The 25,022-nt window shown below is 41.3% G+C and overlaps 1 protein-coding gene across 1 annotated transcript in view; it reads left to right on the top strand.

Moving 5' to 3' along the window:
- Window positions 1-2,142: 2,142 nt before the first annotated feature.
- Window positions 2,143-25,022, top strand: part of SPTB (spectrin beta, erythrocytic) — a 175,543-nt gene continuing 152,663 nt past the window's right edge. Inside the window, exon 1 of the mRNA XM_043983695.1 lies at window positions 2,143-2,367. The gene's annotated coding sequence lies outside the window, so the exon portion shown is untranslated. The remainder of the gene's footprint in view (window positions 2,368-25,022) is intronic.

Below are 25,022 nucleotides of genomic sequence, written 5' to 3'. Positions count from 1 at the left end.
TAAGTGTTAAGTGTCTGAGGCCAGATTTGAACTCAGGTACTCCTGACTCCAGGGCCGGTGCTCTATCCACTGCACCACCTGGCTGCCCCTAGGAGTTTCTTAGCTTAGCTAATTATTATTGATAAATAGATACTAAATGAATGTTTACCTATTGATGGAATTTAAATGTCATTGGCATTCTCTAAATTTCAGTGACAAAGTTATGGTTTCTCCATTCTTGTTATAGCTTTTATAAGTTATAGTGATGTCATTGGCTGTGTAACCTTTTTCCTTTTTTAGCTTCTGTCTTTTGAGAGATGTCCTTGTAGGAAGACCAAGAGACCGCAACACAGGTGTTGCATATGGCAGAGATAGCCCTTTGGACCTATAGTATCTGCCCACTGGTTCTGTGTCTAATTCTCATCACAAGGTGAGAATGTAACAGTAGTAGAATATCTTTGCCCATCTTCAACATATAAACCAGCTTTCTTCCAACATCATATACTGGATTGCACACCTGGCAAATAAAACAGGAGAGTATGGTGCAGAGGAAAGAATATAGCATTCAGTCTGGAGGGAAGTTTTATTCATTCCTCTAAGACAAATTAACCTTATACTGTGTCCAAATTGCTCTGGGTCTCAGTTTCCTCATCTGCAAAATGAAGGGTTTGGACTAAAAAGATCTTCAAGGTCTTGCTACGAGTTTTGAAGCTCTAAGTGCTTGCTGATTGATTGGTTAACTTTCCCCTCAGTAAGGCTGGAAAACAGCATAATTGCATTCAAATAAACTCATATCGGTCTACGTTCTGTCGTGAATACTGGGAGGAGTGTGTAATAGCTAAAACTTTTCAATATACATATGCTTTTCGCCTCAACTGCCAATTCTTCTAATTCCTGTGATTCTCAAGTCAAAGTGACAGGGAAAGTGAGAAACCATTTTTGGGCTCAGGTGCAGAGGAACAAGGGTGAAAGGGACAAAGGCGGTGTTACATTATAATCTTTATCAACAAACATCTTTCGAGCCCCCGGGGGCCCTGATATTATACAGTATAGTATAGTATAGTATAGTATAGTATAGTATAGTATAGTATAGTATAGTATAGTATAGTATAGTATAGTATAGAAAATCGTGACTTTCTAAGGCAGGCTTTCAGACCTCTCCTCTTGGTCTCAGTCTAATGCAGGCTCTCAGTGCCCTTCTCCGCCCACTTCGACAGCATCTACTGTTCTAATTTCTCCTCTAGCTGTCTGGCCCTTTCTTACCAAACCCCAAGAGCAGAACTGAGTTTTTTGTGAAGCATCAGATCCCGCTCTCAGACCAGGAGCCAGCCAGCCAGGAGTCGCCTGTGATGCATGTCTGTTGATTATCGTCACTGCGCTGTGTGATCACTACGGGACTGCAGGCTTTGCACTGGCAGCGTTGTACGGTTCTCCCAAATACATCAGGTTTGCATAGACACAGTAACACAGAACCTTTTCTCCCTCTGAGCTAGGGAAGGACAAAGTTAGATTGCCTCCGGGTCAATGCCTCCAGGTGCCTCCTTAACACCGATTTTTTCTGCTCCAAAAAAATCTGCCCCTGCCGTTTAGAAAACAAAAAAACAACAAAAACAATAACAAACCACAGAAGCAGCCAATCCCAGAGTATCCTACTCAGCTGCGGTGCTGGGACGAGAACTGTCAGGGAGCAGGTGTCTAGTTTTAGGGAGCAGAGAAGTCACCTTAAAATTAAAAAAAAAATGCAACTGGACTGTGTGTAAGGGAAGGAAAGGTTGCAGAAGTATCCCTGTCTAGTCAGGGCTCGTAGCTCCGTTTGCAAGAATTAGGCCCCAAACAAGGGAGCGCAATTTTTCCCCGCCGCAGGGGGCTCTCCTTGGGCACGGCTGGCGCGCAGTTGGTGTGGAGAGGATGCGAGCGCTGTGGTTTTCTCTGGCTTTGCTCACTCCCAACCCAAATGCAGTGCTGGAGGCCAGAGGCGAGGAGGGGTCGGTGGCCTAAAGGAGGGCCTGGGATCCCGGAGGGAGGTGGAGGAGGCCAGACTGTGGCCAGGCAGGTGCTCCCTGGGGGCCTTGGGAGAGTGATTGGCGGCTGTGCAGATGTGGGTGGGGGTAGGCTGGGGCCGGGCCTCGGCGCTGCGGGAGCCTGTGGCCCCGCCTCCTCCGCCCCCGCCGCGGGACTATCTGGTCCCGGCAGCAGCGATGTCCCCCGGCAGGAATGTCCCTCCTCAGATAATGTTATTTATATCTCTGGGCGGGTCTGTGGCTCGGCAGCACCAGGCGCCCGGCGGCCGCTGTGCCAGGAGCCCCGCGCTGCCCTCCTCCCTCTGCGCCCCAGTTGCCCCGCTATTGCTCCGGGCTCTAGGTGGCTGCAGTTTCAGCCCAAGTGCAGGTGAGGAGTACTGGGAGGGACGCACCAGGAGCCCGGGAGGAGGGGTCCCTTGCGCGGGGGGGCGCGTGACTAGAACACTGGGGGCCTAGAGGGAGGATCGGGGGCGGGGGGGGGGAACGGAGCCTGGGGCTCCTGGGCTGCTGGGGCAGCGGCTGCACCGAGTAGCCCTGGGGTGCAGGGAGAGGTACGGGCTCCTGAGACTCCCAGCAAGCTAGGCGCTTTGGAGACGCGGATCCCAGAGTCTAACAGCCCTGCGCGGGAGGGTCTTGGGAAGGAAGGCACACTCTGGTGCGGGTCCCGAGCAGCCTCCGGGGCGGGTCCCGAGCAGCCTCCGGGGCCGGGGCGGGCTTGTGTTTTGGGGACTCACGACCTCCGCGCTGCCCCCACGGTCCCTTCTGCCATCCCTCCCTTGCCTCCCTCCGCCCCGCTTTCATGCTCTTCTGTGTAACTTAGCATTCCCGCTTCCTGGACCGTAGGACGCCCAGGAAAGGGAGAACAGTGTAATAGGATGGCAGGGCCTGGGGGGCACTATCCTCTGTGCATGGCTAGCTGCGGCGGGAGAGAGAAAAGGTTCCCGGCCAACTGGCTCTCCCTAGCCCTTCTGCATGCACTCCGGCTGCCGACTCTTCCTAAAAGGAAACGCACCTCTTTCGAGATGCTTGAAATTAGCATCTCTCTGACCAGGACTTGACCCAGACAAATAGCAGAAAGTCGGAGAAATAACGAGAACTTAGGTACGCACAGTACAGAGCTCCCAAGATCTTGGGGTGGGTGGGTGGGTGGGTGGAGCAGAGTGGAGGAGGGTTAAAGTTACAGTTTCCGTGACAACGAGTTTCAGGTAGGGCCTTGATTTATAGCCTATTAATAACGAAGCCTCTGTTTGGAGTGAACAATTAGAAGTGCTGGGATTTAATAACAATGCACTTAACTGTTGCTGAAGCCAAATGAAAAGGAGCCACTGTTTCTGAAAATTTAAATTTTAGATGTTACAGACTTTTTTTGGGGGGGGGTGGTGGAGAGGAGGTGACTATTTGCATATTGAGAACTCTCATTAAAGCTTATTTGGGGAGATGTGGATCCTGTCAGTCAGCCCTGGGCTGTGGCAGGGTTTATTCTTTGCTTTCTAAGGAATGTGCCCTGGGTGGCACCTGACAAAGCTAAGTAACTGGCTACAAATCGAGATTTCTCAGGTTCACACCTTAATTCTTCATCTGCCACCTCTGGGCTTCAGAGGTAGTTCTAGGTTGTATTTTGGTATCCTTCATTGATTTGATAATAGCAATGATAACATGTATTTGCATATTCCTTTGATACTTTACACACCCTATATATTTTTATCTTTACAACAGCTTGTGACATAAGTATCATCACTCCCATTTTACACACAAGGAAACTGGGGCTCTGAGAGGTTAGGCCATACGTTATGAAGGGACTAACTTGAACCTAGGTGATCTGTCTCCCAGCCCTGTGCTATTTTCTGCTTTACCATAGTCAAGGAACTTTCTATCCAAAGACCATGATTTCTTTACTAGTGTAAGGGCGAGCCTCCTACAGAGACATTGGGGTATAGCTGAAAGCTCAGTAAAGCTGGAATCCAGAGGCTGTGGGCTTACCTGTGTGACCTTGGAGACACAACTTCACTTATCTGGGCTTCAATTTCCTCACCGGTAAACCTGGAAGAGGGTAATGGACTAGAGATGACCTCTAAGGCCCCTTACAGATCTAAATTCTGTAATAGCATGATGATGACAGCAAAGATGAATCGGGCCAGTTTTCTTAGGTTCTAGGTGAAGTGCAAGGGTTGGTTGAGATAATATTTATAGTTTTATGCACATGATTCAGGTGATTAGAAATGTGGCTATAGGATGGGTCATTGGTTTCAGAATCTTCCATTTCTAGGCCCCTGGTTCAAATTCTGCATCTTGGTCAGTAGAGGCTGAAAATCATTGATTGACTGCTAATGGTGATACTGATAACTTGCTAAGAGATTTTAAGCCCATGTCAATTAAAGAGAGGGTTGATGCTTCAAGGACATACCTGTACAGTTATAGACAGCAGTTAAAACATAGATTGGGGGGGAGGGGAAGATTCTGAAAATAGCTAGAAGGTTTGATAGTGCACTTGAACAAAGTGATAGGACACAGGGGAGGCTGTGGAAAAGGCTTAGAATTTTTTTGTTTTTGTCCCTTTTTAGGGTTGAATGGGAGCATAGAGGTCATCAAGTCCAAGAGACCTTAAAATAACTTTTTTTGAAATGAGGACAGCTTTTAGTTGATAATTTGTGTGACTACGATTCTGACTATTCATGGCTGGTATATAATTCTAGCCCATATCTTTCCTGCCTCCATGATTGCTTCCTGAAACTTTGCCAGGCCAAAATACTGAGGTTTCTTTTCTTCCTGGTAAGAAGAGAGAGGGCACATCTTCTACTGTATAGTTCATTTGCCGTAATGAACACCATGAATCCTTTTAAAATTAGGAATTTAATTTCACAGAGAAGAACACAGTGATCATTCAGCTCTGCACTTAATATCTTTCTAGATTTCTTTCCAGTTTTTGATAATTTATATACATTTTTACATAGTTGTAATTAGTGTGTACATATTCTCTTGAGATGTTTCAAATCAGATGAGGCATAGCATAGAGGGGTGTGTGTGTGTGTGTGTGTGTGTGTGTGTGTATTCATTCCATTTTCCTCTCCCACCCCCCACAATCATATACATAGTTGGTGCTTTCAGTGTCCCTAAGGCCCAAAATTCAGCCTCCCTGAAAGACACAAGATATTTTATTTTCAGCGCTGCTGGTGTTTTCCTGTTGTCTCAAATTTATGGTTCATAATTTACAAATTTATTCGAAAGCACAAGGAGTAAGAACAATTGTGATGGGAAATTTGATTCTGTGAGGAAAGACAGTGAAGTTCATGTACATAAGGACAGTGAAAATAATCATAAAAGTGTATTTTATCTCAAAATACTTTCCTGACTTCTCCATTATTCAGAGAAAGCTGAATGGTGTCCCCTAGTCTTTAAAGATAGGAAAATTGAGCAGAAAAATTAAGGGACATTAATTCTAGATGTCAGAATTGGAACCTCAAACCTCCTGGCTATATGACAAAGATGGTTCTTTCCAGTGACAGCTGTCACACTAGAGGAATGAGACATTCTCCGTTTGGGAATGCTAGGGTCAAGGGAGGCAAAGCAGTTGGGAAAGTCTACCATGAGAATTGTAAACTTTTTTGTTGTTGCTCAAACCTTTTCGGCATCTTCATACATTCTTGCTCCTTCCCTCTGTGATCAGGATATGTAATCCTATTCCTTATTTAGGATAATTCCAATACCTGTGTCCTTGATCTCTTCCCATCTTGTCTCCCATCGTCCCCTTTTCATCTGAACACTCTCAGCCATCACCAATACTAAAATATCCATCCATTAACCCTTCAGTATATCAGCTCTCAACTCTCTTCACTGCTAAACTTAATTGCGATAGTTACCTGTCTTAGGTTTCTTCATTTCTTCCCCACTCATTCTCTCTCTAGCCTCTTGAAAACTGGCTTCTGCCACTATCACTCATTGAAAGAGCTTATCAGTGACTTCCTAATTGCTAAATCATAGGATCATGAGATTTTGATTTGATAAGGGACCATAGATCACATTGTCTAACTTATTTAAAAAAAAAAAGAGGAAACTAAGTAGGGACTTTGTCATTTGTTACAAAGGTAAATAAGTAAGTAGAGCTAGAATTTGAACCCAGATCTTTTGGTTCCCAATCAGCAGATCAAAAACAATTATGTGGTGCTTTTTTTCTCCATTGGACTTTTTCTAATTCTCACCCTCCTTGACCACTTTGCAGCTTTTGACATTGTTTAGCCCGACATCCTACTAGAAACACTCTTCTTTACTTTTAGAGATTACAGCATTCTCTTGGTTTTTGTCCTCTCTGTTCCTCTGTCCTCTTTTTTTTTTTGGTGAGGCAATTGGGGCTAAGTGACTGGCCCAGGGTCACACAGCTAGTGTTAAGTGTCTGAGGCCAGATTTGAACTCAGGTCCTCCTGACTCCAGGGCTGGTGCTCTATCCACTTCGCCACCTAGCTGCCCCTCCTCTGTCCTCTTTGTTGGCTCTTTATGATCTTTCTGGTATCTTAATGTGGATGTTCCTTTGGGTACCTGTCCTCTGTCCTATTCTCATGTCTCTCTATACTCTCATAGTGAACTAATTCACCCCCAATGCTTTAATTATTAGATCTATGCTGTTGACTCTCAAATCTATTTATGTATATAGTCATGAACCTTTCTTCTGAGTTCTCAACCTCCAACCTCTTATTGTCTGTAAGATACTTCCATAGGGCTATTTCACCAACACCTAAAACTTAGCTTGTCCTAAACAGTTTTTTATCTTTACCCCTAAAACTGTTCCTCCTGACCCCACCATCTCTAGGGACATTATCATTTACCTGACCTCTCAAGTTCAAAATTTTCTCCCTTACTTTTCATAGATAATCAATTATCAAGTCATGTAAATCTATCATAGAAGTAGCTCTTACTTCCATCCTAGCCTTTCTATTACCATTACTACTACTGTAATACAGGTCTTCATTAATGTCCAACTTAATTATTTCAAGCTATTCCATTCTTTCCTCCTCCAATGCTAGGATAATAGCTCTAGAGGTGGCAGACACTTTAGGACTCATCTAGTCCAAACATTTACTAGTGAGGAAACTTCATTCAAGAAGCATTCATTAAGCACCTACTGTGTGAGGCACATAATAGGTGCTTAATGATTCATTTGCTATGCTGCTCCCAGAATGATTTTTCTTATGTGTAGATCTGGCTAGGTCATTTCTCTGATGAACATCTTTCATGGCTCTCTATATAAAGTTGTTTCCTCCAATTGGCCCTCCACAATTTCCATCCTTATTTAATCTTTTCTATACACTCTATGTTTCTGCCAAACTCTCCTTCCCCACTCTAAACACACCACTTTCTCCAATCTCCATGCCTTTTTCAAGGTTGCTTCATGTGACTGAAGTGTCCTTCAGCCTCCTTTTTTTTCCCCACTTGAATTCCTACCTGCCTTCCAGGTCTCTGTGCCACTTTTCAGGAAGACTCCCCTGAACTCCTGTAGTTAATGATTTCCCCATCTGGATTTCTCATAACATTATTTAATACCTCCCTAAGACACCATATAATAGTTTTATTATAGTTATATGTGTTTGCATCTTCTCCCTTTGCTAGGCTGTATGCTCCACAGGGTTGCTGTGTCATATTGAAACTATGCATCATTCCTTAAGCCTAGTACAGTGCTTTGTACATAGTAGGGGCTTAAATGTTTGTTGAGTGAATGGACTGGCTCTATTTAAGTATTTAGTGATTATTGTTGTGTAAATATTTACAAATGTTTTTCCCTTTTACTGTTTTTACTGTTTGTATTTCTCAGTCTTTAGGCAGAATACCTGAGGTACTTTCCAATGTCAGCCAGTCTCAGCTGCATACCATTCACCAGGGGATTCCTAGTCTTACAACTCATGAACTATTTTAAAACCCAAATCATACGGGAATGTTCCCTTGCAGAACCATCTTGTCCACTTACGACATTCCGATATCATCTTCTTACATGCCTCTTCCTGGTTCTCTTGGCTGCAAATATAAATGAGCAGTACCCATTCTTGACATTGTTGCTCCTTTCCTCTTTCTTCATTCCCCTCCCCCTTCCCTTCTTTTGCCTCCCAATCAGTTCCTCTTTCTTTTCCTACCAATCCTTTCCCTCTTCATCACTCCTCCTTCTCCCATCAGTCCCCTTTTCCTTCCCTATCACTTTCTCTTTCCTCTCCCATCTTTTTTGCCCTTCTATCTCTTTCTCTTCTCTTCTTTATCCTTTCCCCCTCTCTTTAAAAAGAGAATTACTGGGGCAGTTAGGTGGCACAGTGGATAAAGCACTGGCCCCGGATTCAGGAGAACCTGAGTTCAAATCTGACCTCAGACACTTGGCACACTTACTAGCTGTGTGTCACCCTGGGCAAGTCACTTAACCCTCATTGCCCTGCAACAACAAAAAAAAAAGAGTATTACTGATGACTTTCATACATTTCTGGACATGTACCTCACCCTTCATGAGTCTCTTTTGTAAAATAGAAAAACAGTTCAGCAAAACCAAGTGACCATGTCTGACAGTATATATAGCTTTTTGAGCCTATGGTACCTTAGTTGTCTCTTGAAAGGAGAAAGGTGTGTTTCCTTATTTATTATTTTTTTCCAGGGGGGAAAGACCAAATTTCACTTCTTTTTTTCTGATCATAATATGAGCTTCTTTGGCTTCATTTTAATGTTTCATTATCATTTTACATTTCTGCTGTCTAGTCCTAAACTAAAAATTTCTGGGGAGTTAACAACCAAACAAATCCCTCGTATATAACATCATTTTTAAAAAATAGCAAGAGGGCAGCTAGGTGGCACAGTAGATAAAAGCATCAGCCCTGGATTCAGAAGGACCTGAGTTCAAATCTGCCTTCAGACACTTGACACATACCAGCTGTGTGACCCTGGGCAAGTCACTTAACCCTCATTGCCTCAACAACAAAAAATAGCAAAAAGCCACTTTGCTGGGGGGGGGGGGTGGAGTCTGGAAGCTATTAACTGCAATCAGATTATCTAGTATCTTTAAAAATAATGAAGTATCTTGTTGGCTCTAGAAGAGGAGTTACTTTCAATCACTCTCAACTCTGGGTTTCCTGCATTAATGAAGAGGAACAGAGATTTGGATAATCCAAAATATGAATGAGGTGAAAATGATTTGCAGTTGTCTTTAAAATAGATTTTTTTATACTTAAATTTGGATATGGTATGTCTGATCTGGGAATTCACAGCCATTTAAGTGAAATAAGACAGACTAAGAAGATCTATCAGAGGTGTAATGGGAAAACTGATCAGATATTCTGCCTCTAAGCTCAGCTCTTCTCTGTTCCCTAAGGCATCCAAGGAATGATCATTACCACCTCTCAGATGGGTGAAAAATACTTGCCTGACATTAGCTGCCTGTCTGGTACATAAGTATAAATTTATCCATTTAATGGGCCTTTGTTATTTTGGCCCACCCCAAACTTACCAATGTAATTTCTTATTATGAGTCCTCAACAAGGTTGAAGTTATGGTTGTTTTCTATCTCCGGCGACACATTTAGATGGGGTTTAGTTGGTTTCATTTGAGTGAATAGATTTCAAAGATTTTTCTTTAATTAGCCCCCAAAGTCAAAAGTAGCCCCAAGTTTATGCATGAATAACAATACCATGTATACAGCTTAGTCAAGGTTGCTCATGTTAGAGGCCACAGGCAGGGCCTATATATAATGCTACATGCAATTCAATGAAATCAATATTAAGCACCTGTAATATACTTAATAGGCTTTGTAGATACAAAGACCAAATCGGAAAAACAATGTCTGCCTTTAAGGAGCTTACATTCTGCTGAATATAAGCTTATGTTGTAGGTGTATTGCTTCCTGACTTCTTCTCCAGTATCATCCACTTCAAACTGTGGAATTTGTTCAGTGATCCTGAGTCTGGATTCTTGATTCCTATTAGGGAATCTTTGGCTTTTTTATTAAAAATGGAAAATGTTCCTGAGGAGTTGGCACGGAATGGAATCATTTATGTAGACTTCTTAGTACCCTGAAAAGGGATTGTTCTATTGTGGGTGACTCATGACATCTGCTTGTTTTGGTACAAAGCATTAGATGTGCAGTTGAAGCTGTGTTTTTGCTTGAAGTTGCTGCTTAACATCCCCCCACCCCCCCCCCACCCCATGTTATCTCTAAGTTACGGAAGGGGAAATAAGATTTCTCCTTGCTTAAAAACAAAAAAACCGAAAAACACTTTAAAGTCTTTTGTCTAATTACCACATCACATCCCTATCATAGATGTCATAAAATAAAGCAAGACTGAGTTTAGATGTTAGTTGATTGGCAAACTCCTAAGACAGCTATAGGAAATATTACACATAGTTCAGTAGTCGGTGTTTCATTAATTGGAAAGGTGGTATGCAGTGGGAAGAAGTAACATTTGGCTGGTTACTGTGTATGCTTATCTTTTTGGTCTATCAAACTCTTGTGGTCATTTTAAATCTTGAGAATGCAGGCAGATTGGGTTTAGTGTGCTCATCAGATTCTAAATGGGCAGGAAAATGAAAGGAAATATCATAAGTACTTTATTTTGGCTAGGGGATGTGGAAATAGAGGAGATAGATAAGTGGGCCCTCTCTTGTTTTGAAGGAGTATGTGTCCAGTACTTACACATGCATCAATAAACCTTTGTTCAGATAGCTGTTGTGCTTCCTTATAAAGTAGAAGCCCTGCTCTAGGCCTGTAATTTCATTGGTATAGGGAACTTCTGGTGAGGAAACATTCTCTTGTGTGATTTTTGGTTTTATAGAATTGCTTGGGGGCACTGAGAGGTTTTGTGACAGCGACTATGAGTGCCCAGCTGGTTATGTGTCAGAAGCAAAATTTGAACCTAGGACTTCCTAACTCCAAAGTGGTTTTTAAAAAATCATGTTGCCTTGTAGAAATAAAGGAAATTTAGAGAACATTTTGTCATCACTCCTTGGAAATATAGAATAACATCAGTAGTATTAGAATAAAAATGATGACCATTATGTTAATAAATATATGAAAAACTCTCTGAAACGCCAGTACTAATGTTACCTAAATGAAATACTTGTGACCAGAATTGAAGGAAATTGCCCTAGTAACTTGTAAATTAATTCTCACAACACCTATGCTGGAAAATCCAGATTAAGATGCCGTAGGGATGAGGTTTAGATTTGGCAGAAAAAAATCTTAGAAATGTTTTGAATGTGCTGCTAAGAATCTTTACATTCTTTCATTTTTTGCCTATATATTTATATGAAAATATATATTTGTACACATATACAAAATATATGTATGTATTTCATACCTTTGAAATCTTAGTGTAACAAAATTAATATGGTATATCATTATACTTTCCTACTGAATCAATAATTATCTAGGAAGTTTTCTTTATGAATATTTTCCATTTATACCCCATTTATTAAAGTACTAAGATGACTTGGCATGGAGGCTTTTTTTGTTTGTTTTTTGTTTTTGCCATAAAGCACACTGTATAGATATCTTACCTCTTCCATGAAGTTTCTTCTGCCTGCTCTAGCCCACAGATATTTTCCTTCTCTGAAGTCCTTAGAGCACTTTTTGTCACTGCTATTTACACATCACATATAATTTATCAGATCATATTATATCCTATCATAGAGCTCATCTTATCTCCTCTTATCTCCTACATATCATACCATATAATATCATATATCCTATATCTTATATAATTCTTGCTATTGCAACAATTGCAACTCAGAATCATAGTAAAAATGGAAAGCACTTAATACATGCCAAGAAAGACTTAGTTTCCAATTTTGCTTCTGATAACATACTATCTCGGTGATCTTGGATGTGTAACTTAACTCCTTGTTACATCAGGCAAATCATTAAGATCATAAATTACAGATGAGTTGCTACACTTCAATGGAGGAAGTTTCAACACCAAGAGTTCCTACACCCATGAAGAAGTCACAAGTCTGAGCTCATTAAAATGTTTGACTTTTTAGTCTCCTGAAATAACTTTTAAGCTCCTCGAAAACAGGAGCTGTGTGATTTTTTTTTGCATTACTTCTTTGTGTGTTCTATATGGTAAAGCACAGGGTAGACAAGGAATAGAGTAAGGAAAGGTACACGAGTCTGAGAAGCCACCATAACCTTGTAATTCTTAGCTTTTTGTTTTGTTTTGTTTTCAAAAGTACTCCTTCCTCATTAATTAATGAGGGTTCTTTAATGTAATCATCACTATAGAACATTGTTTGCAAATGTAACTGTGATGCTTGGTACCATAGAAACAAAGATTAGATATTTATTGCATATTGACAACAGACTTTAATTTGGAAGTGAAGTAGATTGTGAGCTCGCTAAGATCAGCTCCCATGGATTTTTTTTTGATGCCAGTTCTCAAATCTGCTTATGCATCCCTAACCATTATCCAACTGGACATCTTGACCTGTTTGTCCTATAGATATCTTCCCAACCAAACCTATCCCTCTTCCTAACTTACCAGTTGCTGTTCAACCTAGGTTTTACCCTCTACTTCTCAGTCTCTTTCTTACCCCGACCCCTCCACCCCAACTAATTTGTTGCCAACTCTTGTTGATTTTAGCTTCATATTATTTTTTATATATTTCATCTTCCCTCTTCTGACTCTGCCACCAGCCTGATGGAGGCCCTCATCCCCTCACACCTGGACTGTTGCAGTAGCCTTCTGGTTTGTCTTCCTGCCTCAAGTCTCTCTCTACTGTCACCTCCAAGATCAAATAGGAAACCTTCTCTTTGGCATTCAAAATCCTTTATAACCTAGTTCACCCCAACATCTCCAGTCTTCTTATACCTTACTCAGCCCCACATAACTGCAGTCCAGAAACACTGGTCTCCTTGCTGTTCCTCACACTAGTCCCTCCATATCCTGACTCCATGCATCATCTCTGGCTGTCCTCCATCTTTGTAATTCTTTCCTGCCACATCCTGCCACCTGGCTTCTCTGGTTTCCTTCAAGTCCCAGTTAAAATCCCACCTTCTACAAGAATCCTATCCCGATGTCCCTTAATGCTAGTGCTTTCCCTCTATCGATTATCTCCAATTTATCCTGCAGATAGCTTGTTTGTATGTTGTCTCCTTCATTAGGTTGTGAGCTCCTTAAAGGAAGGAATTGGCTTTTTGCCTTTCTTTGTAACCCGACTGCTTAGCACAGTACCTGTAACATAGTAGGCATTTAATAAATGTTGACTGACTGACTTTCTGTGCCCAGCACTTAGCACAATACCTGGCACATACTAGGCACTTAATAAATGCTTGCTTGCTTGGTTTTTTTAAAAGTACAAAATCTATCCTTGTTAGGCTAAAGGTAGATATCATGTAACTTGCTTTTATTTTTAGGTGGCTTTTAAGCTTTATTTTATTGGTTTGGATATTATTAGAGTAATAATCATTATGCTCCCATTTATATTATATCCTGTACTCTTTGGGACAGACAGTGGGGTTAGTTCTTAAAGTGTTTTGGAGTCTACTTTGGACAAAATTTTTACAGCTGATTTAAATCATGCTGATTAATACTACCTAGTATTCTAACTGGAGCTTCCAAGAATATACTAAACTAAGAATATCCCCAAACTACTTTCCTTGTGGAAAATTAAAAAGAAATGTCCACAGAAATTTAGGGGACCCTGTATTGAAACTTAAAATTTTTTTTGACAGTGTCTAGGTCTTTGGGAGTGAAACTCTCTTTTATCAACATTTGATGATTGTTTTCTGTTTTAGGATTTTAAAAAAATAGCCAACATTAGGCTGCTCCTGATGATGAAAAGTAATGAGATATATACAGCCAGATTGAGAGCCTTCCACCTGGTTTTCCAGTGAATGTTTGCTTCAGAATGACCTTTGGAATGAAATGCTATTGTAATGGGTGTTCTGTGTGATACCCCTGAGCTTATTTCATAACAGTAGCCATGGGAGAATGGGGTTCAGAAAAAGAAAATCCACAAAATCCCCACGTACAGATTTTTCCCCTAAACAGATTTCACTTATATTTTCCTTAATGTGTTTTGTAGTAGAAAGAACTTTGTAAATGGTCAAAGGAAGCACTGATTTATTTCTTCATGCCCTTGTTCTCTCTTCCACCCTTATAAAAAGTCAGTTTCACCAGTGATAGGACTTAGGATACTGCTGGCTCAGGCTTTTTGGTATTTTTTTTTGTTTCTTCAACAAAACTCTCTCTCATGAACACACTCCCACTGCAATCCAACCTCTCTTCTCTCTTTCACCCCTTTTCTCTGCCCAGTGATTGACAGAAGCTCTTGTTTAGCTTCCAGAAGCAGCCAGAATGGGGCTATTAGGCCTCTTTAGATACGTGTAGGAGTTTGGGATACTTTGACTTTGAAAGGGACCTCAGAGGCCCTTGGGAAAGTATTGAGAGGAATAAGGAAGGGAATAAGATAAGGTCAGTCAGTAAATAAGCATTTCTTAAGGTTTAAGATGTGCCCTGCATCAGTGCTAAGTTTTAGGGATATAAAGAAAGGTAAAATTGGTCCCTACCCTCAAGCAGTGGAGCAGACATTATGTGAACAATGATGTTGGGGCAAGAAGTAGACAGGTAGTAGGGGCAGTGAGGTGGTAGAGTGGATAAAGACCGAGTCTGGGTTCAAGAAGACACTCCTCTTCCTGAGTTCAAATCTGACCTTAGACACTTGGTATCTGTGTGACTCTGGGCAAGTCACTTAACCCTGTTTGCCTCAGTTTCCTCATCTGTAAAGATGGAGAAGGAAATGGCAAACCACTCCATAAAGAGTCGGACATGACTGAACAACGAGATGGAAGGTAACCTCAGGGGGAAGGCTGAAAAAAGCTTCTTGCAGGTGGCATTTTAATTGAGATGTGAAAGAAATCTAGACATCAGGGAAGGAATGAGGCTTATTGAGGAAGAGGAAACATGTTGCTTAGTCATGGCAACAGAACCCTGAGTAGCAAAGAAGTCATCACTAGCCAATATTATACAGATATAGTCTCAACTAGTGATAATAGTGTATATATGTATATCCCAGTGAAAGCAGTATCATATTTTAGAATGGAATGGGTATCAGGTAGAAATGACAGAGACAGGATTTGAACTCAGACCCTTTGCTGCCAAAGCCAGAGTTCTTTCATCTATATCATCCTGTCTCTTCACAAGTTAGTTAACTATTGTGAACCCTTTCAGTGGCTTTGCTTTTCAAAGATCTCTTAAATAAACAGAGGGCACATGGTTCTTCATATGCTCAAAAAAAAATCCTATCCTTATCCTATATACTATGAATAGTCTTCAGATATAAGAAAGTTTTAGACCAGTCAGAGACTGGGTTAGAAAGAACCTTTTATTCCATGTGAGTGTAAAGAAATAGCACTGTAGTATTGGGATAGGGAGTACCTTTACTTATTGCTGTTGACATCTAAGAGTACAGTGTTAGTTTGGAATGAATTACAGAGAATTTCATCTCTCAGGCTAAGCCAAGTAGTTTCCATTTCAGAAGCTGGATACAGTCATTTTGACTGTGAGATCAGAAAATGACTCTGGCCTGTCCAATTTAGCTGTTTCTCATGGAACTCACTTTGTGAGTATTATTCGTAGTAGGGGGTGGTAACTTAGCATTGTACCCTCGATGTATCAGGCTATCTCGCTGCTCATACTGCTCCTAACCCAGAAAACATTTCATGCTTTTAAAAGTTAATCAGAGGTTAAAGCACCAGCCCTGGATTCAGGAGTACCTGAGTTCAAATCCGGCCTCAGACACTTGACACTTACTAGCTATGTGACCCTGGGCAAGTCACTTAACCCCCATTGCCTGCAAAAAAAAAAAAAAGTTAATCAGAAAAAAAAATTTAATCAGAGGGGCAGGTAGGTGGTACAGTGGATAGAGCACCAGCCCTGGAGTCAGGAGTACCAGAGTTCAAATCCAGCCTCAGACACTTAACACTTACTAGCTGTGTGACCCTGGGCAAGTCACTTAACCCCAATTGCCTCAAAAAGAAAAAAAAAAGAAGTTAATCAGAAAAAAATTAAAGAAAATTATCTTAAAGGTATTTTCCAATCCAAGTGGGGAAAGAAAAGGACATGGTTAATCTTTGTTTTGCAGTTATTCTTAAGGAGTCAATACAGATTTCCAAAGGAATATGTGTACTACTCTAGATTATAAATTTGCACTGTTTTGGTCTTTAGTATATGACCCAGGATTAATTTGATTCTTGCTGATGAATTGTGAACTCTAAAGATCTAAAGATCATAGATTTAGAGTTAGAAGGAACCTTAGAAACCATCTTGTCCAATCCAAATACAGATAAAGAAACCGAGGCCCTGAGAGTAAATGATTTTCTGAAGTTCACACAGTTAGTGAATGGCAGATGTAGAACGTGAACCCAAGTGTTCTGATGTCAAGGTCAGTTTCCTTTCCACTGGTTTATTGAATTGTCTCCTAGGGTAGGATTTGGAAAAGTTGCAGTCTAATTCTTAGTTACTAAGTGACCTTCAGCCAGTGACATTTGCAAGTAGGGAATACTCGACCACTGAAAAATTCCTCCTTAGAAAGGGGAAGCTAAGATAAAAATAGTTTTTATTTTAAATGTGAAACTTCTTAAATCATTTAACCTTCCTGAAGATCAGTATTCCATAAATACAGTGTAATGATGGCACTTTGCAGACATCATCTGGTCTCCTCTGAAACCTTTCCAATAGAGTGGTTGGTAGTAGATGTTTCCATATCTGATTTACAGTCATTGACAGAATGGGTTTTGTCAAGGTCACACTGTTCAGTGGGAATGAGAATTCTGAGACCCAATTTGTCTTCTGCTTACTAATTATACTCTACTGAATTGGTGGTGGAGGAAAAATTATTTTTGTGAAAGCCAGGACATAAACAGGGATGGTAGTGGCATCATTCTAGTCCAAGCTGTAACTTTCAAATGTTGGTGGGCTCAGACTTGGCTAAGATGCCATCACACACACAATATTGAATCAGTGGACTTCCAAGTTGATGAAGCAAGTGATGTGGAGGATGGGGAAGTACTTTCATGGGGAAAGTTGACTGTAACAACCTTAATGGGCTCCTCAGAAAATTCCGTTAGTGGCAAACTTTGAGCCAGCACCATCTCTGAAACCATGAGAAAGAAGGCAGGAGCAGACTCTTTCAAGCCTTTTTGCCTTGAAAATTCTATAATTCTTCCATCCTTCATCTTTCTCTAGAGGCATTTACACATGGTTAAGTCTCCTGGCCTTAAACAATGGGGGAGAGGGGGAAAGAAGATGGTCTATGTCTTTGAACCCCTTTGGGGAAAGGGAAGAATTCGGGGGCAACTGGATGTTCTATAGAAGCCTAGAAAGGATGTGGTGAAACCTTCCCGGGAAACAAAGAGGTACTTTCAGTGAGTTGGTGTAAGATGAATCTTGTGGTTGATAAGGATAAGGGGAGGATCTTGTTTCCTGAAAGCTCTTTGGGTGTGAATGCTTTTTCTTTGGTTGGTTCATGTCACTGGAGGATTTCCTCCTGGATGTACAGTGTTAATGAAGGAGAGAGTTGTTTGCTAGGAAGTCAAGCTCCATCTACCCCAAGCCATCTTCCTGGGAAAGACAGAACCTCAAGGATCTGCCCTGGTGGGTAGTGGGAGGATTTTTTTTTCCTGGGGTTTTCTTACCTGGCAGTAGTATAAAAAATGATTGTGTGTGTGTGTGTGTGTGTGTGTGTTTCCCTCTTTGGGGGCAGGTGGGAACTCAATGAGCCTTCATTTAGGTTCCTTGCTGAACTCTTCTTTTAGTGTTAACTGTGGTGGCCTGCTCAGGTGGAGGTGATCAGAGTGGGAGGGAGGAGAGACCAATCTTATATTTGAGATCAGAGTGAGCGGGGAAGTGGAAAGCCAATCTACATGGCTTCTTTATTCAAATCCTCTTGGGGAGCCTCTCTTACATCCAGATTGGATAGGGAAAGACATTTCCTGGGAGCCGGGGGTAGCAACCAGACACTTAGTCCAATTCCACAGCTGTGGCCAAGTTAGCCCCTCCTCCCAAGCAGGGCCCCAATCACCAACCTTTTGATACTGAGGCATACTTGGCTCAAAATAGCATTGGGTTTTTTTTTTTCCCTTCTCATCTTCCCCACCCCTTTTCTAAATTGATGCAGTATCTTATTGCGAAGATTCCCTCTGGCTTTCTTAGGTCTTTTTCGTGCTTTCCAGGCGGCTCCCTCCCATCACTTATCTGTCTCGAATGCTGTGCTTCCCCCTCCTCCCCCAACTAGTCCTCCCACCCCTAAGCCTGTGAGCTCTCTTTGATCTCATTTTATTCCCTCTCATGTTTCCAATCTCTCTAGGTGGTGCTGGTGTTGGTGGTGTCCTTTCTGGTATCTGAATGCTTTGTATTCAGTCTCATCCGTAAAGTGCATTAAATATGCTGCTACACTCCTCTACTTCTTTCCACTGAGGGTTTTAAATAAAAACGGGCTTAACACTGCCTCCTGCAGCCTTTCCCCCAACTTGCTTGACACTTTTGTTCACTGTGCAATAGCTCATTTTTAGCTCATGTGAGATGGTTACACATTTCCAGTAAGAAACTGTGGTTATGCCTATTTTGTTGGTTCTATCCATCTATTCTTTAAAATGTTACAAAGATGTGCCATTTTTCTTTTTGATCCCATTCTGGTTTGAGGACCCATATTTAGTTAGCAGTCAGTTAATAAGCATTTAGCAGGTGAGATCTTAAGCATTGGAGATACAAAGGAACCAAATATTTTATTTGGACAAAATAATTTCAACAAATATCATTACAGTAAAAACCTTGGTATAATAAAAAAAATTCCCTGGAAAATGGCTCACTTACTGTTATGTTCAATAAAATAAAATTGCAATATATGAATTTGTATGCCCCCTTGAAGTTTATTGCACCTAAAACTTGATCCATATTTCCTGGCCTTATGAATATTCACAATACCAGAAAATCTAATCATATGATGTTATACTTATTTTTTTTCTTTTTTCTTTTCTTTTTTGATGGGGCAATGAGGGTTAAGTGACTTGCCCAGAGTCACACAGCTAGTTAAGTGTCCAGTGTCTAAGGCTGGATTTGAACTCAGGTCCTCCTGAATCCAAGGCTAGTGCTTTATCCATTGCGCCACCTAGTTGCCCTGATGTTATACTTAGGAGATAGCTAGAGACCATCTAGTTTGATTCTCTGATTTTGTAAACAAAGCACATGAAGCCTGTAGAGTTCAACTGATTCAATCAAATCCATATCACAAGCTTGTGGATAAGGTTGGTTTAGGGATCAGTCTAGAGCTTGTTCTAATATTCCATGATGTTTCTCTACTTCTGAACAAAGGCAAAGGAACACTCAGTATCAATGAGACATAATTGAAAGAGCATGGGAAAGGCTATCAGGAAACCTGGCTTCTGGGTTGTTTTTTTTGTTTTGGTTTGTTTTGGTTTTTTTTTTTTTGCCAACAAGTAGCTTTGTACATGTTTTGGTTAAGTAATTTAACTCTTCCAAACCTAATCTGTAAAGAGCAAATCGAATAACTTGAAGTCCCTTATAAGAAGCTCTTTAAAAATTGTGGGGTTTTGGGGCAGCTAGGTGGTGCAGTGGATAAAGCACTGGCCCTGGATTCAGGAGTACCTGAGTTCAAACCCGGCCTCAGACACTTGATACTTATTAGTTGTGTGACCCTGGGCAAGTCACTTAACCCCCCATTGTCCTGCCAAACCCCCCTCAAAATAAATAAAAATTGTGGGGTTTTTTTTTTTGCTTTTTTGTAACTGAAAAATATGTTTCCTTTCATTTCACTAGAAGTCATTCTTTCTCAAGTCTATGGTGTCATTATGCTGGGAATTAGGCTGTGATGCTCTTTGTGGATGACTTAGTGTCATATGGACTCACCAAGATGTTTCTAGGGACTGACCCTTGCCACTAAACTTTGATGACTCTGGGAGAGTGAGGCTGATGACTTCATGCAACCCTGCCTCATTTAAATCCAACTCATGCACAAGTCAAAACATCATCCTGTGATGACATTGATCCTCTTCCCAAACGAAGGATGAACAACAATATTAATGCGTGCTAAAATGGGTTTGTGTGTGGATAGGTGCCTTCACTTTTAAAATATCATAGAAACAGAACTTCAAGCCCGGCCAGATGAGACCTAGTCCAGGCCTCTTATCTCAAAAGTGAGAAAACTGAGATTTGGCAAGATTAAGCGATTTACCCAAGGTAACACGATTGCAGAGCCAAAACTTGAAGCCAGATATTGTTTCCTAGTAGATTCTCTTTCTTTTACATCATTCTGTGAATACTGATTGCTTGTTAAGGGCAAGCTGTATTTGATATTTCCACATGTAATGTTCTTAAATGGCTTAGTAAAGGGCTAAGAGCTTGTTCCTGGGCAGTTTTTCCATTCACCTACACAGTTTTCAGTAAACCCTACAAGGGCGGTGGTGATAATGATGATGAGGATGATGAGGATAGCTAGCATTTACATAGTGCTCTAAGGTTTATAAAGCATTTTATGAATATCTCTTTTGTCCTCATGACAACCCAGGGAAGTAGGTGCTATTATTATCCCCATTTTACAGTTGAGGAAACTGAGGTCGAGGTAAAGTGACTTGTCCTGGGTCACACAGCTAGCAAATAAGTGTTCAAGGCTAGATTTGAATTTGGGTCTTCCTGATTTCAAGTCCAGCACTCCATCCACTGTGTTATAGGTGTGAAATTCACATAGACTCTAGTATTTTGAGTCTCAAAAGGGGGAAAAAACCCTGGATAGTTCAAAACTTTGCATCTTGAATCTGGATGTAATTGGCTTGTCCAATGTTACATGGCACATTAGTGGCCAAACTATGGCTAGCACTCTAAAGTGATCTCCCAAGGAACCTCAGCAAATCCTCTTGGACATGGAGGGGAGTTGTCTCTCTGATGCCCCTGAGGAAATTAGTAAACAAGAGAGAATATCTGCCCTGTAAGCAGAGCAATCTTTAAGTAAAGGCAATTTCAAACCCCAGTATTGATGCACTTCTAGGTTTCTTTGTATTGTGCTTCTTAATTCAATTTCTAAAGCCTGGGAATCTTTCATCACTGTGGTGCTCTGCATGGAGTGTTCTGCCTGGGGAGGTGATTAGTGAGCATTTTGGCTTTCATTTCTCAAAGTTTGCTATTGTTGTTATTCTTAGTTAATCCTTATGAGTAGTCCCTGAGTGGTAGGCTGGGCAATGCTGCCACCCCACTTTATAGTAGAAGAGAAATATTGTGATAGGAGAGGAGTGACTTTGTCCAGAGCCACAAGAGTTATTAGCAGAACAAGAGTCCTACCAGCATCCTGGGGTTTTTGTTTTGTTACTGAGCTTTCTTAGAGAAAGCCCCTTGAGAAATGGCCAGTTAGCTGCTGGCAGCAAGGTTAGGGGATTCTGGTGAAAATATGGGAGGAGCTGAGGAAGTGAAGGGGAAGGAATTTTGTGGTGGAATCTTTCTTCAATGCTAGTTTCTCTACCTTAGATGGTAGGGTTTTGAAGGAGTTTGTCTGACTTTGCTATTGACAAAAGTGACAAAAATCAAAGGGAAGATGACTGTTAGGACAATTTCAGAGCTGTCTCATCTAGGGAGGATGCCTGGTAATTCCTCCCCCCTCCATTTCACTGGATTTTCTAAGTTCTGACTTCGTGGGAACTATGACATTATATTCCCCTCTACTACTTTATCCATATGTCCTACTTCACTCTGAATTTTCCTTTTCTTTGCTTCCTTCCCCCGCCCCATCTTTTTCTGTTTTCCTCTCTGTTTTCTCAATTGGGTACTAGATGATGCAAGGCCAACTGGACTGTGTACATTAGTACCATCTGCTAGGTATCCAGCTTGTCAGGTCAGAGCCTGGGCTGTGGCCAGCGTGTCCACAGCTTTGTTCTTGTTGTCCCTGCCCTGTGTCTGAGTGCAACGCTGAACAGGTGCCTTGCCAGTGTGTCTGTTTTTCCTGATGCCACCACTACCCCCACCCCAGCCAGGCCCAGCTTTTCAGTCTTGCCAAGAGAAGATTGAATGGGGAGCAGTAGGTGGGGGGAAGAATTCCTACCTTCTGGGATCTCCCCTCTATGGCATCATCTCATCCTGGGTGATCTGTAGGCAGCTCAAACACAATACAACCAAAATAGAACTCATTATCTTCCCTGCCCCCTAAAACCTGTCTGTCCTCTAAACTTCCTATTCATTTTAAAATTTTAATTTTTATAAAGTTTTATTTTTATTTTCTGTTCCAAATTCTCTCCCTCCTTCTACCCCTTCATCCATTGAGAAGGCAAGAAATATGATACCTATTATACATAGGAAGTCATGCAAAACATATTTCTGCATTAGCTTTGTTCTCCCCCAAAAAACAAGAAAAATAATTATAGGAAAAATATTCTTCAGTCTGTGCTCTGAGTCCATCATCAGTTCTATATCTGGAGGTGGATACCGTTTTATGTCATTAGTCCTTTGAAATTTTGTTGGATCATTGGATCAGTTACTAAGTCTTTCACAGTTGATTAGCTACAAAATATTGCTATTACTGTATGCATTGTTCTCCTAAGTCTGCTTACTTTACCCTGTATCAGTTCATATGTCTTCCCAGGTTTTCCTGAAACCACCCCCTTCATTATTCCTTACAACACAATAATTTTCCATCATATTCATATACTATTATTTTTTCAACCATTCCCTCTAATGACGGGCATCCCCTCTGTTTCTAATTCTTTACTGCTGCAAAAAGAATTGCTATAAATCCCTATTTCTTTTGAGGGTGTTATGCACCTCCCAGTCACCCAAGCTCATATATCAGAGTCATTTTTGACTCTTCCCTCTACTACTCCCCATATCTATTCACTTGCCAAGTTTTGTCCATTCTTCCCCCTCAATATTCTTGGCATTTGTCTCCTTTCTCCCTATGTGGCATTCTAGGCCAGGCCTAACTCAGGCCAGTCCAGAAATGTTCATAGATGAGAAAATACGATAAAAGTCACTTTACTTATAACAAAGATTTATTACTTAAAACAAACCCTTCTCTTTTCAGACTAGCCAAGGAGGTTCCCATGTCCTCTCTTACACCCAAAAAACTTGGTTGAAGGAATCCAATAGTGGGTAGCAGAGTCAATCATATAATGTTTTTATACCAGTCTATCAAGGAAAGACAAAGATATGAGTACTGCAGGGATAGAAAAAATAATGCTATAACCCCTCCCTTTGATTAGGGGAACAGCATCTACTGATGATGTTTCTGTCTTTCAGTGTGAGTTTATCAGATATTTTCCTTTGATTATGAAAAGGTGGAGCTAAAAGAAGCAAATGACTTGTAGGATACACTAGACTCTGGGTTGGGTAGGTTAGGGAGTAGAAGCCACAGAAGAAGGAAAAGAACTCAGAGAGCAGAGGGTGAAGGTGGTGAAAAACAATATGTCTAGGACGATTCTAGTTTTAGATAACCAGTAGAGAAAGGAGGAGAGAGGAGGTCAAGGACCATGTATCCCTTGTGCATGTACTGTAGAGGTTGGACTTTTCCCACAAATCCAGTCCCCTTTTTAGAGTAAAAACAGGTGTTTGTTGGGCATTAGTTTGCCGATAGATGTGAAGTTCATGAATCCAGGGAAGAGTGACCATTTAGAGAGCCTGGGATCTGTGTGTAAGCCATATTATTAGCATTTTGGTTTTTCTTGGATACTGGAATGGGAAGGCAGAATCCTGAGAGATTTTGCCTCAACCTTTTTTTCTGTAGATTTTGTTTTCTGATAGAGGAAGGGACTAAAAGGGCAACTGAATTTAAGAAAAAAAAGTCTCCAGCAAGAAAGTTTCAAGAATATGGGATACTTAAAAATCTATAGGTCTGAATGGGTATGGTTTGGAGAAGATGGGGGTATCTCTACAAACACAGTTATACTTGTTGTTCTGTTGGTACAGAGGGTCCACATGATTTTCCTTTTCTCTTCTTTTCCCTTTCCTCAGCCGCCAGTATATATCTATATCTATAGATATAGATATAGATATAGATTTTTTTTTTGGTGAGGCAATTGGGGTTAAGTGACTTGCCCAGGGTCACACAGCTAGTAAGTGTCAAGGGTCTGAGGCTGGATTTGAACTCAGGTCCTCCTGGATCCAGGGCTGGTGCTCTATCCACTGCACCACCTAGCTGCCCCCCTCCTCAGCCACCAGTACAGGTGACAGAGTGCTGGGTTCTAGGATTCAGGGCACCTCTCTTGACTCTGCCACTTACTAGCTGGTTGACTTCAGATAAGACAATTCTCTGGACCTCTGTAAATTCAGAGAATTGAACTAGATAGATAATCTATAAAATCCCTTGTACCTCTAACAGGGCTAAATTCAGATTAGATTAAGTAAGGCATTTATTAAGTACTTACTACGTGCCACACACTGTGCCTTAGCTGGGAAGACAAATCAAGTAAAAAGCAAGACAGTTTCTACCTTCAGAGAGGTTACATTCTTTTTTTGGGGGGGGGAGGTGAGGTAATTGGGGTTAAGTGACTTGCCCAGGGTCACACAGCTAGTAAGTGTTAAATGTCTGAGGCCAGATTTGAACTCAGGTCCTCTTGAATCCAGGGCCGGTGCTCTAACCATTGTGCCACCTAGCTTCCCTGAGAACTTACATTCTAACAAGAGAAGATAACCACCTTGAAAAAGATAAAAAGCAGGGTTGGGAGAGGGGAAGGAGGAAAAGTCCAGAAAGTCTAGATGAATTAAGCCAGGTTAGAAGTGAGCAGGACTGACTTGGGTGCTTCCTCAAATGGAGGTCCCAGGGAGGAACTGGAGTAATTAGACTAAGAGGCCATAGAATTGGATTTATTTCCAACTTGAGGAGGCAGCAGGAGTGGAGATGGAAAGGTCCAAAGTCAGGGACTGAGCTCAGTTGTAAGTAGAAAGAACTGTGGGTCTGAAGTCAGAGGAACTAGGTTTGAATCTCAGTTCCTCTGAATAACCTGTGTGGCCCAGAACAAGTCACACTGCATGATCCCTAAGGTTCTTCGTAGCTTTAAATCTGTGCTCTTCTGAATCA

Source organism: Dromiciops gliroides, chromosome 2, assembly GCF_019393635.1.
Source record: "Dromiciops gliroides isolate mDroGli1 chromosome 2, mDroGli1.pri, whole genome shotgun sequence".
In the NCBI taxonomy this organism is placed as follows: Eukaryota; Metazoa; Chordata; class Mammalia; order Microbiotheria; family Microbiotheriidae; genus Dromiciops; species Dromiciops gliroides.
The sequence above is the reverse complement of the archived record's forward strand: the minus strand, read 5'-3'. Positions and strand labels throughout refer to the sequence as shown.